Source organism: Sparus aurata, chromosome 11, assembly GCF_900880675.1.
Source record: "Sparus aurata chromosome 11, fSpaAur1.1, whole genome shotgun sequence".
NCBI classification, from domain to species: Eukaryota; Metazoa; Chordata; class Actinopteri; order Spariformes; family Sparidae; genus Sparus; species Sparus aurata.
The window spans coordinates 19,237,276-19,251,613 of NC_044197.1; positions in this window are offsets into that span (position 1 = coordinate 19,237,276).

Here is a 14,338-nt window from a genome sequence, read left to right on the forward strand (position 1 = left end):
TTCCCCCCTAACTACACAGCAGATTCATCAACTTGAACAAATGCTGTTATTTTTACTTTTTACCTTTTCACTTCAGAGCCCACACTGTCAGTGAAAAAATAAATACTGTACCTCAAGTCTGTGAGTTGCACTAGGTCACCCAGAGAGTAGGCCAAGACCGTATGTTGTTGAAGGCTCTACAAATGGGTAACTCATCAAAGAACCTCTTGATTCTGCTTGGCAGTCGAGCACTCACGAAACACACATTTCATCACAGCGACTAAAGTCAGACTTGAGGTGGCCTTGACCGACTTTTTTCCCAAGAGTGCGGAAAAAAAGATCTTTCATGTGGAAGGCATACGCTTCGCTATTACCACCAATCCTTTCTCCGGCTCTCTCTGTTACAGGCGCAGAAAGCATAAAGTGTTTATGACCCCATGTTCCTGAGGTCACATTCAGACTTTTATTCCTTACTCTGTCATGTCAAATGCCCCTATCAGCTTTCCTCATCCCGTGCATTTATGTGACTGAGGTGGTTAAACAAAAATGCAGCGAGAGGTGCTGACCCTGACCCTTGAGCTCATAGAAACCTACATACAAATGTCAAGGCAATAACTAGCTTCCTCCTCAGAGAAACCGCTCTCTTTAAACAGGAGCAGTTGCTGGCATGAAACTCATTGGCCACATCAGACGGGAGAGGAGGGAGGGGCAGAATGCCATAAAAACAAATAGGTTGCTTATTTGGGTCACCGTGTAAATACTTTTAAAGGTGCCATAATATTCTCCTTCTCAGTTTCATGATTTTGTTTTGGGTGTTTACTAAAAGACATTACACATCATTTGTTTCATGCTGTCCATTGCAGCAGTACTTATACTCTGTTTTAGTCTCTTTGAGGGCTTTATTCTGATTGGTCAGCTCTCACAGGCCTGTGCAGGCAGCTCCTATGGATGTATAGCTGTGACATCAAAACCTTACAGAGGTCCCGATGGCCTGTTCAAAGGTGCAGTTTTGGAATAGCTGTGTACATTTCTCTGTGGATTGAGCATTTTGATACTTCCACCTTATACTTGTAGCACCTATGCTTTATAATCAAAAAAAGAGATGGAAACCTTACTTTCTGCAAAATGGGACATTTAATCAACTCACTGACTAGGAATCTCTTTGTTTAAATGATAGGGCAGTTAAAATCTGTGTTACTGTCCACTCAAGACAAGGTCAGCGAAACCATTATATCATTCAGAAAACTGCTTTTTTGAAAGATGAAAAAATGTACTGTTTATCTGTAGATAAGGAGGAGAATGGGTCAGGTTGGAAATCTGAGAGTATTGGGCTGTCATGGACAATTGAGCAATTACTGCTTGTAAATGAACTTAAGGATCTTTAGATTAAACAGCACACGGTCTTTGTTAGCTTTGTTTCCAGTTTGAAGGCTGATAAACAAATGGTGCGTACCATATAAAAACAAATGTTAATATCATTAGTAGACTGCAGATGTGGAAATGAGCAGGAAACATACATTTTTTTAATGTCACCCCTCCAACGACCCTCGGTTTATGAATGTGCTTGTTGCCAAATGATCATGTTTCAAGTCTTTGAACTGTGTCGTTTGAGGTATTTTAGGCTTTTTAAGAGGAAAACCGGCGAACCCTCATGCTTAGTCAATTCATCCGTAGCTGGCTTTATAATTCACTGTGGGTGTAGGTTCAGTGGGTCCAGGGCAGGGAATGAAGGGGCACTAACATCAGTGCCCAGGAAAAAGCTTTCTCCAGCTGGGAGACAAAACCGGCCTGTGGGCCAGAGGCGAAAGGCATCATAATTAGCCCAATCCAAAAGGAATTTATAGATTTTCACATTCAAATGTATATTGTCTGGTTTGAATTTGGGAGGTACGACCTTTTTGGCTAAGCTACTGCTTTAACAATGGTTAGTCCACTGAGGGGAGTACTGTTCTAGGTTAGCTGTTAGCAATACGGTCTAATAATATGCTCCTGTATTTGAATGTTACTTTATTACTTATTGTGCCTAAAAAAGATGATTTTAAATAATCATTTTGAAAATATGTCAATTTTTAAGAATATTTGCCAATGTTAAGCTATTTTTGATTCACTAAATACAACTCAACATAGCTTAACTTGTATTTATCCACTTGACAATGCTTTAAAGAAACGTGTGAATCTTAATTACACTTACACATTACAATTACATGTAGAGTGGCTGCTGGTCCAATGCATGAGCAGAATGAGGCCATGTAAGACACAATTAAACAGAGCAAACCACTCGTGATATTTAGACGCAGGCACGATCCGGGGGGGTGGCAGGGTTAGGATGATTTTGTTCGTACAATTTATACATCCCCATTCCGAGCATAGACAGTGTGGGCTTGTCAATATTTTTAAACAGCCTTGCTGAAAAGAAAGCTAAACTGTGAAGCCCAGATGTTCAACTAATCAGAAAATTCTTTCCAGGTAAACAAACTGTAGATGCTCAAAAAATAGCCGCATTAATCCACTGTGCCCAATGGTCTAGCTTGATACGGATACGGAAGCCACAACAGTGCTGGTGTTTGTTTTTGCTTCTCAATTTGTATGATTGACAACGCAGCATGTTTACCGTCAAGTGTTGGCTTTTAAAAAAAAAAATATTTTCAAAGGAATTCTGGATGCTCCTTCTCAGAGTCAGCCCATTTCGCATGCATACACATGGTTACTGTGTGTTCACACCTGGCAGCTGCTCAATACATCTGCTTTGTCTACCGTCAGTCATGTAGAAACTGTAGTCTAGCCGTTCATGGTCAGTTGCAATGCTTAGCAGCACCTTAAAACATTTGTCGAGGGTGTTGAGTGTTCACTTTCCACACTCTGTTAGCCCTTCGTACTCTGTCTCAGTGAGTTTTGAGTTTTTTTTTCTGTTTTCCCTCGTTCGAACATGGCAAACAAGGCAAAGTGGGGCCATTTTAAGCAAATTTACTGTTTGATTGAGTGAGAACACGATTGGCCTGATTTGTTCTCTGTAATTAACAGAGATGTTCTTACTCAAAACTAAATTTACCAAACCACAGTGCTCCTGGGGAAATTAAATTTTGTCAGAGCACAGCTTTTATTGATTTTCTATGATAAATGGCAAAATGCTAGTTTTTTGCGTGACTGGACAAGAACCAGTAGGAGGCAGGCAGGAAGTGGTGAAACTCCTTCTTTGCACAGACACTAAGGTCTCATGTTACCTTTTGAACCGTGAAGGGCCTAACACACTAAAAGCAACGGACAGCCACCTATTTAAATGGTGGAACAGATTAGTTCAGGTTTCTGTTCTGGACAATTTTGCAAATTAGCACACATGTAGTACGCATGTCTGTATTAAAACATATATCACAAAACTTGTCTTTATCATCTGTGAGGGATTCCTGAATATCTTTGTTAACATTGTGACCCTACTCATCTGTAGCATCAAAGAACAACAAATTCATGTTGCCATGTTCCAAGTTTTCTTTTGCCTAGTGAGTGAGTGAACATAAACACAGTAAACACAGCAGAATACAAAGATAAATGGCTATGGCAGCTGCTGAAATATGACATAGCATACAACAGTATTCAAACAGGTAACATCTAGATTGGAAATATGATTGAATTTTTCTGCAAACAGTCTATTACAGGAGACGGAAATGATGCCTGGAAGCTTTCCCACCGTCCGTTTTGCTTTCACTGATGTGTCTGCAGTGTTAAGAAAAAGTGACTCTTACATTTCCAGTGATGGACACAAAACAGAAAACTTTCTTTTTTACTTTGGAGGGTAAAATCATTTAGCGTACACATTCTAAATGATCTGCCAAAATCAATCTTTGTGCTTTTGCCAGGGAGATGACATGTTTACAGTACGGAGCACAACACATTTCTTACAGTATTTTTGCTTGAATGGATCCTTGTGTTTACCCTATAACCACTGTCAGTCAGACATCTTGGCCAAATAAAAGTAAAATAGAAGCAGAACTGTGATGTGCTGTCTGTGGAAAGCTATAAACCAAGATCTAAAGGCAAAAGAAAGTCACATACCATATTATAACGAATGTCAAGCAGAGAGGAAAGTGGCCCGGCCCGCTTTTGGACTATTTGTCTGCTGTGACATTGACACGTGGGGTCTACGGTCCACTGGGAGCCATAACATACTCATCACCTCCGACACGGCTGCTTTACTTAGTCCAAATGCTTTCTCCAAATGTCTGAATGCAAGATGTATGTGCGCTTTCATCTTTCATCTGAGCACGTGTGTGTGTGTGTGTGTGTGTAGCAACGACAGAGGGCGATTATAACATGACTTTATGACAATTAGCGAGGCTCGGCGTCTTTAGTTCACACATGCGAAATAGAATGTGTAGTTTAAATAAAAGATTGAGCACAGCGACAGAGTTTCAGTCTCATGACCTTTACTTTCATCTCTTATCTCATTTTTTATTCTGAACTTGATAAAGGAGAAGTGCCATCTTGAAAAGCAACACTTGAAATTCTACCTCCACGAATGAAAATCTTCACATTTTGGCCTTTGCTAATGTGTTCAGCCATCCCTGGCTTCATCCTCTCTTCTCCTGAGAGCCAGCGATGTTGTGTGGCCTGGCCGTATTAAGTAACATCTTGTACTGTCTGCTAAGAACATGACCCCACCCGAAAGTGCAGTAGGTTGTCTCCGTGGGGGGAAAATAGAGACACGGAAACCATTCAGCTTCTTTCCCTTCAGAAAAGGCCCCTTCCTGGGTATGAGACTCTCTAAAAGGGACAGTAAATGCCTCTTGGCCTGTTTACATGCCGGTAAGTGCACCCATAAAACAATAGGGATGTAGTTTAAGTAAGGTGAGCGAGCGAGACGCTAAGGTTTCAGGAGAATGCAGCGCTCATGTTGCCTGTAGGGCCCCACGGATAAAAGCATCTGCTAAATGGCTTATGTTTGCTCTGCAAAGTGAAATGAGGTGCTATCATGCTACTGCATCTACAAGTCTAATTAAGTGTTTCACTCTCAGTCATTTGACTTGGAAATTGATGAATACATCGCGGGCACTTCTCTTTTTAACTTTTGGGATGCAAGAGGAGGAGGAGGAGGAGGAGGGGAATTCTGTTGTGAGACGACAAAATGTTCTGTGAACAACTTCGGACGAGTTGTTTTCCTATCATCTAATAAATGCATAATTGTTGTCCCTGCTTTGAAAATGTCCTAAGTCTTTAAATGATATTATAAATGCACTTCAGCTTTGTGGGCGCAGCCTTCAGATGTGAACGTGTACAGTTTATTTATTTGAAGCAGCACAGACTGCTACAGTAAACTTGTCCTGGATTTACAGTTCATAAAAAATGCAATTCAATCGGCAAAGCATACAGACAAAGCCCCAATAATGAGTCCATAGGGGAACTTAGGGGGCATCCAGAGTTCACTTCGGCGTTTCAACTCATCCCCCCCCTTGCCCATCCAATGCTTGGTTTCTCTCTGTCACTTTCTCAAGCTTGCTCGGATTTCAGGAATCCTCTTATTATGTGCGATGTATTTGGAACATTCCTCCTCCTGCACAAACCTTCTTCTGATGTAACCGGCTTCTGACATTGTTTCTTGACTCATAGTCTCAGGGTAAGCGCAACCACTGACAATGCGTTCCATAAATAACTGCCTTTAAGTCAGAATTGCCAAACAAATAGTTTCTCTGCTCAGCGTCCTGCTGTATATCACAGGATTTCCCCCAAACTCCCTGCTCTGCTAGCATGCAGATGGAAGCAGTTCTGGGGCTTTAAATCAGATAATGTTTGAATGCACAAGTGCTCAAGAATGAAAGGGTAACTGCTGGTGCCCTTGGTATTATCACTGTGGTGCATGGGACATTTTTCAGGCACATCTGGAGCATTGTTGTGCGTCTAGAAGTGTGGCCGCTGCAGTCACAGCCACTTTGGCTCGCTTTCATGTGGCCAGGCATTAACATTGTACCAGCCTCAAGTGCATTCTCTCCTGCTCTAAATGACCCATGCGGTTTTATATTAAATGGAGAGAAGAGAGGCTGTCAGAAGCCACAAAGGCCTCAGCTTGGCCTACTATCAGTCGGTTAAGTCATTATCATCTGCCTTTGTTTAGAGTGACATGCTTTAGGGTGGGGCTTAGCTCGTCTATTGTCTCAGCATCAGTAAACGCTTGCAGTGCTCACTAATGAACAGTAATCCCCCACACCCTTCTCACCACTGTGTAATTGGCTGATTTATTAGTGGAGTGTGATAGCCAACCTAACTGAGAGCTTAGAGAAAAACTGTGGGCTAATGATTGTTTTAATCCTCTCACAGAGCACTTCGAAACTTTGCTTTGTGTTTGTTTTCAAACGTTTTTCACCCAAACTTGGTGTTCAAAGATGAGTGACTCTGCGTTCAATTTCACGACTGTACCAGAGAGTAATTTCCACCAGCCCAATTGTGTGCTACTGAAGATTTATCTGCATGCCACTGTGCTCTGTTCTCCTGACCAAAGGGGAGGAAGAAAGGCTTGTAGGCTAAAACATCCAGCCACCTTTTAAAAGACAAGACTTTGTTGGACTGCTCCTATATTAATCTAACACAATGGGAAGAGAATATTCAGCTCTTCTCCAGGAAAGTAATTCATTTTAAAAACTAAGGTGTCATGACAATGGTATCATGTGGTTCTGGTACTGAGGTCATTAAAACTTGTTTGAATAGTTGATTTCCTGCCAATATGAACTGTCATCTCTGTTTATAATGTGGCCGATGATGGTGGTGTCATCCGCATACTTCACAATAGAGTTCTCTTAGTCTCTGGAAGTGTAGTACAGTGTGAACAGGGGGCTAAGCACACAGCCCTGAGGGACTCCGGTGTCCAGCACTAAAATAGAGATGGTGCAACTGCCTATCTGAGCTGTCTGGGATCTGTTTGTGGGGAAGTCCAATATCCAGTTGCAGAGGGTGGCACACAGGACCTGATTGTGAACTTTCCCAATCAGCTTTGTGGGTGAAATTGTGTTGAATGCTGAGCCAAAGTAAACAAACAGCATTCTGATGCAGCTGTTCTAATTATCAAGGTGTGTGAAGAGTGTTGGGCAGTGGATATGGCATCCTCTGTAGATCTGTTGGTTCTGACAGCGGACTGGTGATGATCCAGGTTGGCAGGGATGTTGTCTTTGATGTGCTGCAGAACCAGTTTCACTAAGCACCATCAGGTGCTTTTCTAATCGGATACCCAAACTATCAGATTAGGATGACACGGAGAAGCAGTGGCTCTAGTCAGAGCTCCCACCCTATCTGTAAGGCTGAGTTCAACCACCCTAAGGAAGGAAGGAGGATTCTCATTTCTGTCGCTTGTATCTATCTTAGTGCTTTGGTCATCATCCAAATCTCATGACTACAGCTGAGAGTTGGAACATGATAGACTGGTAAATCAAAAGTTTTGCCTTCCGTCTCAGCTCCCTCTTCTGCTGACTATGCACCAAATTGCTGTCCATCTCTTGCTCCATTTTTCCATTACTCGACTAAACTAATTAATGACCGGAGAGGAGGAGGGTATGTTGATGGAATGGGTCGGGTGTTGACAGGTTAAGACTCGTCGACATCCAAGTATGTTTAAAATGGAAAAGCATGCATTGATGAGGCTTTCTTTGAGTGTGTACATGGGTTTGAGTTTACATTTAACGATTGTGTACACATTTGCGGACAGATAATTGATGACGGTTATGGCTCCTGCGAGATGCTCTTTCCGCTGTGCTGCTTGTGTGCTGGTGAAAATATCGATCTGGCATCAATGACACTTTTTATGTTTGGTTATCTTTCCAATCATCATCTGCTTCTCCAACACCCCAATCCTCAATTTTTTCCCCTTTCTCACTCCAGCAGGCTGATAATTAGCTCTCATTGGCATTAGAAGCTCATTAATACCTCGTCACAATCCAGTGAGAGAGCATGTCATTGATAGATTCTCACCTAGGGTAACCCTCAGACTCTCTGTTTGTTTCCATCTCCCTGGCTGGACGTTAATGAGGTGGCGGAAGGCAGCAGGATTTTGCTTACTCCATCCGTGCTCAGAAGATGTGAACCAGCCTTTTAATTGCTAATTTACCCTTCCACACACCCAGCCAGCTTCCAACATGCTGTCGAGACGCACCACTAGGAATAAGCATGCCCTTAATATCTCTTCAAAGCAAGAGAGAGAGGCCTTGGGGAGGAAGATGACATTTACTTTATGGAGAAAAATTAAGATCCACAAGTTAGATCAAACAAAGTAAATACCACAGACATAGCTCCCAAAAGCAGACAGAAGGCACAGATTGTTTATTTTGTCTTTATCAAATACTCCTTTACAGTGTCACATTTGCAATCAGAAGTAGAATTAAAAAAAAAAAAAAAAAACTAGCAGCAAATGTCTTTCATATGAATTAAAAAGGTTTATAAGCCTTACATCAGTTTATTTAATTAATTTTGTCATTTAATATTTTAAGGATACCAGGGAATAAGATGACAACAATCTGCATTAATAACATTATTACTGACTTGGCTGTTTGCTGGTTGGAGAAATCTGGAGAAAGCGCAAGTAACATAAGTAACCTTATGCCATTAAATCATTGTAGATCACTGCATTTAGGGCAGTGCTGTCACTGCTGCTCTAGTATTTGATGGGAGTTAATTCCTGACAGAATGTCTGGATGAGCACAAAAGAATCTGACTAATCTGACCAGCTCTGAGAATCACAAGAGTCGATCAGATTTTGAGATGATGGCAACTGTGATTATGATCGATGTTTTGGTAAATCAAAAGTTTTGTCTTCTGTCTCAGCTCCCTCTGCAAGATTTTCTTTCAAACTGTGCAGTCTCTTTGTAATCCCTCACGTGTAAACTACAGCTGAGAGCAGAACAAAATCTACTGAATCTGAACTAGAAGTGAAGCATCATCCAGTTCTGTGGCTGGTATGCTACATAAGAACTTCTCGTAGGATGGTCAACAATATTTTCAGACACTTTTTCTTTTGGTGCAAATTCTAAAGCTTATTCCTATGTATGTAGATAGTTTAGTGTAAATTGGGAGCTGCTGGACATACCGCCCACCATTTGATTGTGATCTTTTTTTATATTTTCACTCTGTCACACTCTCAAACATATTACCACACGCACACACACACTCTGCCCTGCAGTCACACCGTTTCCTCTCGCCCTTTCGTATCCCAGCCTGACAGGAAAGGATCGGAGTCATCTCTTTCTTCTCCGCCCCTTCTTCTCCTCCTCCCTTTCCTCACCACCACCTCCATCTGCATTTCCACGCCTATGTCTTATTTATCCATTCCTCTCAGATAAGGTCTCGGGAGATGAGAGACATCTGCTGCGTGCACTTTGAAGATGCATCGCGATGCTCAATTACGTGCGGGGGCCAAGGTCTCGTTTGCATTCAGTGGCATGGAGAGTGCATCGTTAACAGGTGGTGGGAGAGAACATGCATGGCAGGCCGTTTGATAAATAAAATATATTATGGTAATGACACTGAGGGAGAGAGAGAGAGAGAGAGAGAGAGAGATGTGACTATTGCTAAATTGGCTTGCTCTGGATTCACATTCAGAGGGAGGGTGAGGTTTGAGGAGATGGACGCTGGAGACGCAACACACACACACACACACACACACACACATACACACACACACTCACTAAAAACATAAATACTGTGAAACATGCCCTCATGTAAATATATGCATATGTTTATGCTCCTCAATGAGATCATTTGCATACATATCTGAATACATATTCAAACATGCTTATTTGTGAAAACGAATGCAAATGAACTGAAATGTTGACGGACTGGCAAGAAGACCGCCAGTGCTGGCAGATGGACTGTAGCATCTTCTCTGGGCGTATCCCATTACCTTTCTCAAACCCCAAGCCTTGTACTAGACAGAAGTTGGACAGGCACTCTACCATCAAGCCTAATGAAGAATGTGCATTTAACGAGCAAGGAGAGGGGGGATGATGCGGGGGGGGGGGGGGGGGGGGGGGGGGGGGGGGTGTAGATTACACCAACATCTTCAAATCTGTTGCACATGCAGGCACACAGACACATTCCGAGACACACAATTTGAACAAGCACACACAGCGCGGCAAAAAGACTTCAAGCTTTTAACAAAGATGTACACGTGCGAAAAAACACACAATCAGAGAGTCGACCCGGGGTCAAAGGTTGTTAGACCGGAGGGCATCTCATCTAAAAAATGAGAGCCTCGCTATTCATCATGCGATGGATCTCTTGTCAGACATGATCAGTCTTTAGTGTCGGATCTCGCAGAGCCGAACAGACTGTGATTGGTTTATCAAATTGGTAACGGTTTCACATTAAGAATCAATCAGGAATATGATAGTGATCTTGTCTTGGCGGCACTGGTGCAGATTTTTTTCACAACACAATAATGAAGCCCAGCGTCGTGGATCAGCACCAACAGGATCTCACTGAAAGGCAAACACAGACAGATGACTTCACTTTATAGTCTTCACTCATGGTAAAAGCGTAGGTTAATTATATTCTGCTTTAACAGTCCAACAAACACTACCAAGGCTCCTAATAAAGATTCATAAAAGTAATTATTATAAAGTCACTATATTGCTTCTTTGAATCCTCTTCTTCAATTTGAAAAACAAGGCTTTTCCTGTGGAGTAATTTGGTGCGGGATGTCAGGGTGAGTTCGGCATTTTGCGTTGTCAATCATAGCTCCAATGAGAAGGAAACGCTGAGGTTGGGATGAGGTTAATAAATGACAAACAAACAAGAGAGAAGGAGGCCCTCTGTTCTGCTGTGATACCTTGCTGCTAGAGAGAATCAGGCCCAGATGTGTTATGGGTAACTCCTGGTGGAAGTGGTGACTCTGGGGGTCACGCTGGGGCGTCCTTTGTACACTCCTCATGGCACACAGCTGTGCTCGCCATCCAGGAACCTCTCACCTTTGACCTCCTGACCCCCTGGGTACACGTTTGGCAGGAATGTCGGGTGATTGGCTACTTCGCTCCCCTTTTCATTTCCTGTCGCTTCAGTTTTCACTTACAGCTCCCGCGAGTCTCCTGACGCCTCCCTGCTGGTGCCTTAAAGGGATTTTCAAAGCTATCAAGGAAGAGCCAGGAGCTTAAATATGAATTATGGATGGATTTGAGACTAACAGCAAATCAATAATGTCTGCTCAAGAATGCATTACACTTGTGCAGCTCATTATTCAATAAGCAATAACGGCACCCTAATCCCCTATATTTATGTGTTAGAACATACTTAACCACCCCGACCCACTTTGAATCTGAAATTAAAGGTCGCGGATGGTTCAATATTGTAGCACAGCAGATAGAATACAATCACATTTCAAGGATTTCCAGCGCAGCAATCTCAGATATGATCTTGTAAGCATTGAGCCTGGGCACTACGGAACAAGTGTTACTGTTCATAGCTAGACCAAATTACAGCATATTGTAGCCCTTGGCACAGTTGGACTCATTAGTCATCTTTGTTTTAGTTTTGGCAACTTTTCAACACACACTTGAACTTCAATGAACTCAGCACAATAACAAAAGAAGTGCAGGATTTTTATGGTTTTCAAGGACAAAGAGTTGGTCTAGTCATGGGTACGGCATAAACCCTCAGACTTTCCTGTTTTTATGAGCTGAAATGTTAAAAAACCAGTGTAGAAATCCTCGCCGGGCATCTGGTCTCCTACAAAACACCACCCCCGATGTCTTTGATCACGAAGCATCGAAGCAGAGTGCGCTCAAGAGTTCAGATTGTGTGTGTTTATTGACTCGAATCCATTTAGTTTGTTTTAGCAATAATAATAATAATATTACATAGGAGTTATGCAAGAGTCTTTAGTCATTTTGTGCGCTCCACTCACCACATTCATTCTCCACCTCCCTGTGAATGACCTTGGTGCTGAAACCTGACTTGAATGCAAGTTTTGAGTTCATGTTTTGGCCCCTGTGTTTTTTTTCTAAACACATGGTTACGTGTCGCAAAAGGCTGTTGGGGGTTTCATAGAAGATCAGATAAATTATGTAATTCAGATGGAATGTAGCAAGTCGCCGTAAAGCCTCTCCCTCGCAGACGAAAAAAAAATAACTTTTTCTTTAACAAACCCCTCCTCATTACAGGCTCCCTTCTTCAGGGGAATGAAAGGATGGGGATTTAGACTGCCACGGATGATGGATGGAAGCCATGGTGTAGATGAGGTGAGATGTGAGACGTCTCTCGCTCACTTTTTCTTTTTTGCCTCCTTTAAGGCCAAATGAAGATGAAAGAGAGAGGCGTTTAAACTCTTTGCCTTTGTGTTTCATCCCCTCTGAGGCTGGGCTCTGTTGTCTCTCAGATGCCTGGGACAAATCCATTAGCTTGGCCGTATCTCGGCTACTGCAGGCGTCACCTTAGTCGGTGTCACTCCGGAGGCAGTGTGAGGGAGACGGAGCCGGATAAAAAGAGAGACAACGTGACAGGATGGTGGCAAGAGCCATGGAAAGACTCGCACAATGTTGCGAAAGTTCACCACTGAAACTAGAATTCACCCGCTGCGTGATTAATTATAGCAGGAGGTGTCAATAGCGTAGAAATATATTGAGAAATTACAACAGCAAGCACATGATATGGAGAAATAAGGGTAATATGAACCCCTAAAGTCTGATATTTGTCACTTTTAGAGTGACGTCCTTTGAAAATCTCTAATTCCAAACATTTCTATCTCATAAAACTGCAACTCAGTGATACTCATTTATCATGTCTTAGTTGAAAAACAGTAGAAAAAAAAAACTGTTGAAATTCTGCATTGAATCTGGGACTGAAACTAATGGAATTAGGTAAAGTTGGATATTAAACTTTGAATAAGTAAATAAAAAAGAGCCTTCTATGTTTTTAGGACTATGGTCTCATTACATTGTTTAATTACTGCATAATGAGGTAAAGTACACAATCGTGGGAAAAACAAGCAGACAGACACATTCACAATGTCGTTGGACGTGTGGATGTAGATAATGACATAAACATCTTAGGATTCTACGGGTTCTTGCATAAAGTTTAAAGGACAGGGGCAGTAAAATATGATTTTTCTGTCAATCACAAGCCAGTCCCCGTCGAGAGGCTGACAAACACAAACATTGAATGGAATAATGAAAAGTTATAAATATTACTTAATGCAAGTTTACTCTAGAGGGCAAATTATTATGTATTGATTTCTGAGAATTAAAAGCACGAGTGTAGTTAAAGTAAAACTAAAATGGTTTGTTACAAAAAGGCCATTGCATTTTACCTTCTATTTGGTTATTTTCATTCTCTAAATGTCACCAGAATGCAGGAAACAGTCCTTGTGGTTCAGTAGTATTAAGGGTTTGTATAAAATATTTGATGAATGTTCTGATGTCATACTCACAGGTATACTTGCAAAAGATGTGCTGTATCTGCAGCCGACCGTACTTGTTTAAACATTTAAATTATGAAGCGAACATTAAAATCCAGAGAAGTTTTAACTAGTTACTGATTTGACATTTACAGAGGACCGGGGGATTGTGATTGAATTCCTAGGTGCTACATTATGCTATTACAGAGTTAATGTAGCCTGTACTTTTCTTGTAAATCTGCAGCTGTATAAATGGAAGAGCCTTGTAAGACCATAACAATGCTCTCCACTTAGGAGGGGAAATGTAGCCAGTCAGCAGTTAACTTTGTTTTTGTACAATATGTCATGAATGTGAACTGCCCTCTGCGAGTAAAGCGAAAAGATTTTCATCAAGTTTAAATAAACCTAACCTTTTCGTCCGCGTGCCACCCTGGAAGACGCTGAAACAGGTCATTGTGGCAGTGCGTGACTATCATAGTAATGGATGAGATGTGTCATAAAGGCGAATAAGAAAGGAAAATACTGGAGACATCAACAGGAAATTCTCCCCATTGCAGTTCATCTTCTCCCCTCCCTCAACAGCTTCTGACATAATAAGGAAGCCGGTGATAGGGAATTGTTGAAAGGCTTGAAAGGAATGCATGTCCGTGCTGCATGGGGGGGGCCTCGGACTCTGAAAGACTGAGAACCACACCAGAACATATTGCTTCATTGTTCTTTCTATGTTGATACAACCTTTGTCAGTGTCTGTCTCTGGGATCGTAAATACACATCAATAACAATTTTATTTTGGTGCAAAATAAAAGCACATCTTTATTCTTGGGTTTAACAACCCAATGGTCTGATCTATAGTCCGAATGACTACCAGTGTGTAGGATTTATTGGGATTTAGAGGCAAAGATGAAAAAAAAAAAATCATTCATTTTCAGTTTCATCAGTGTATAATCACTTGAAACAAAGATTTTCGTTACCAGAGAATTAGCCCTTCATATCTGCAGAGGGCGT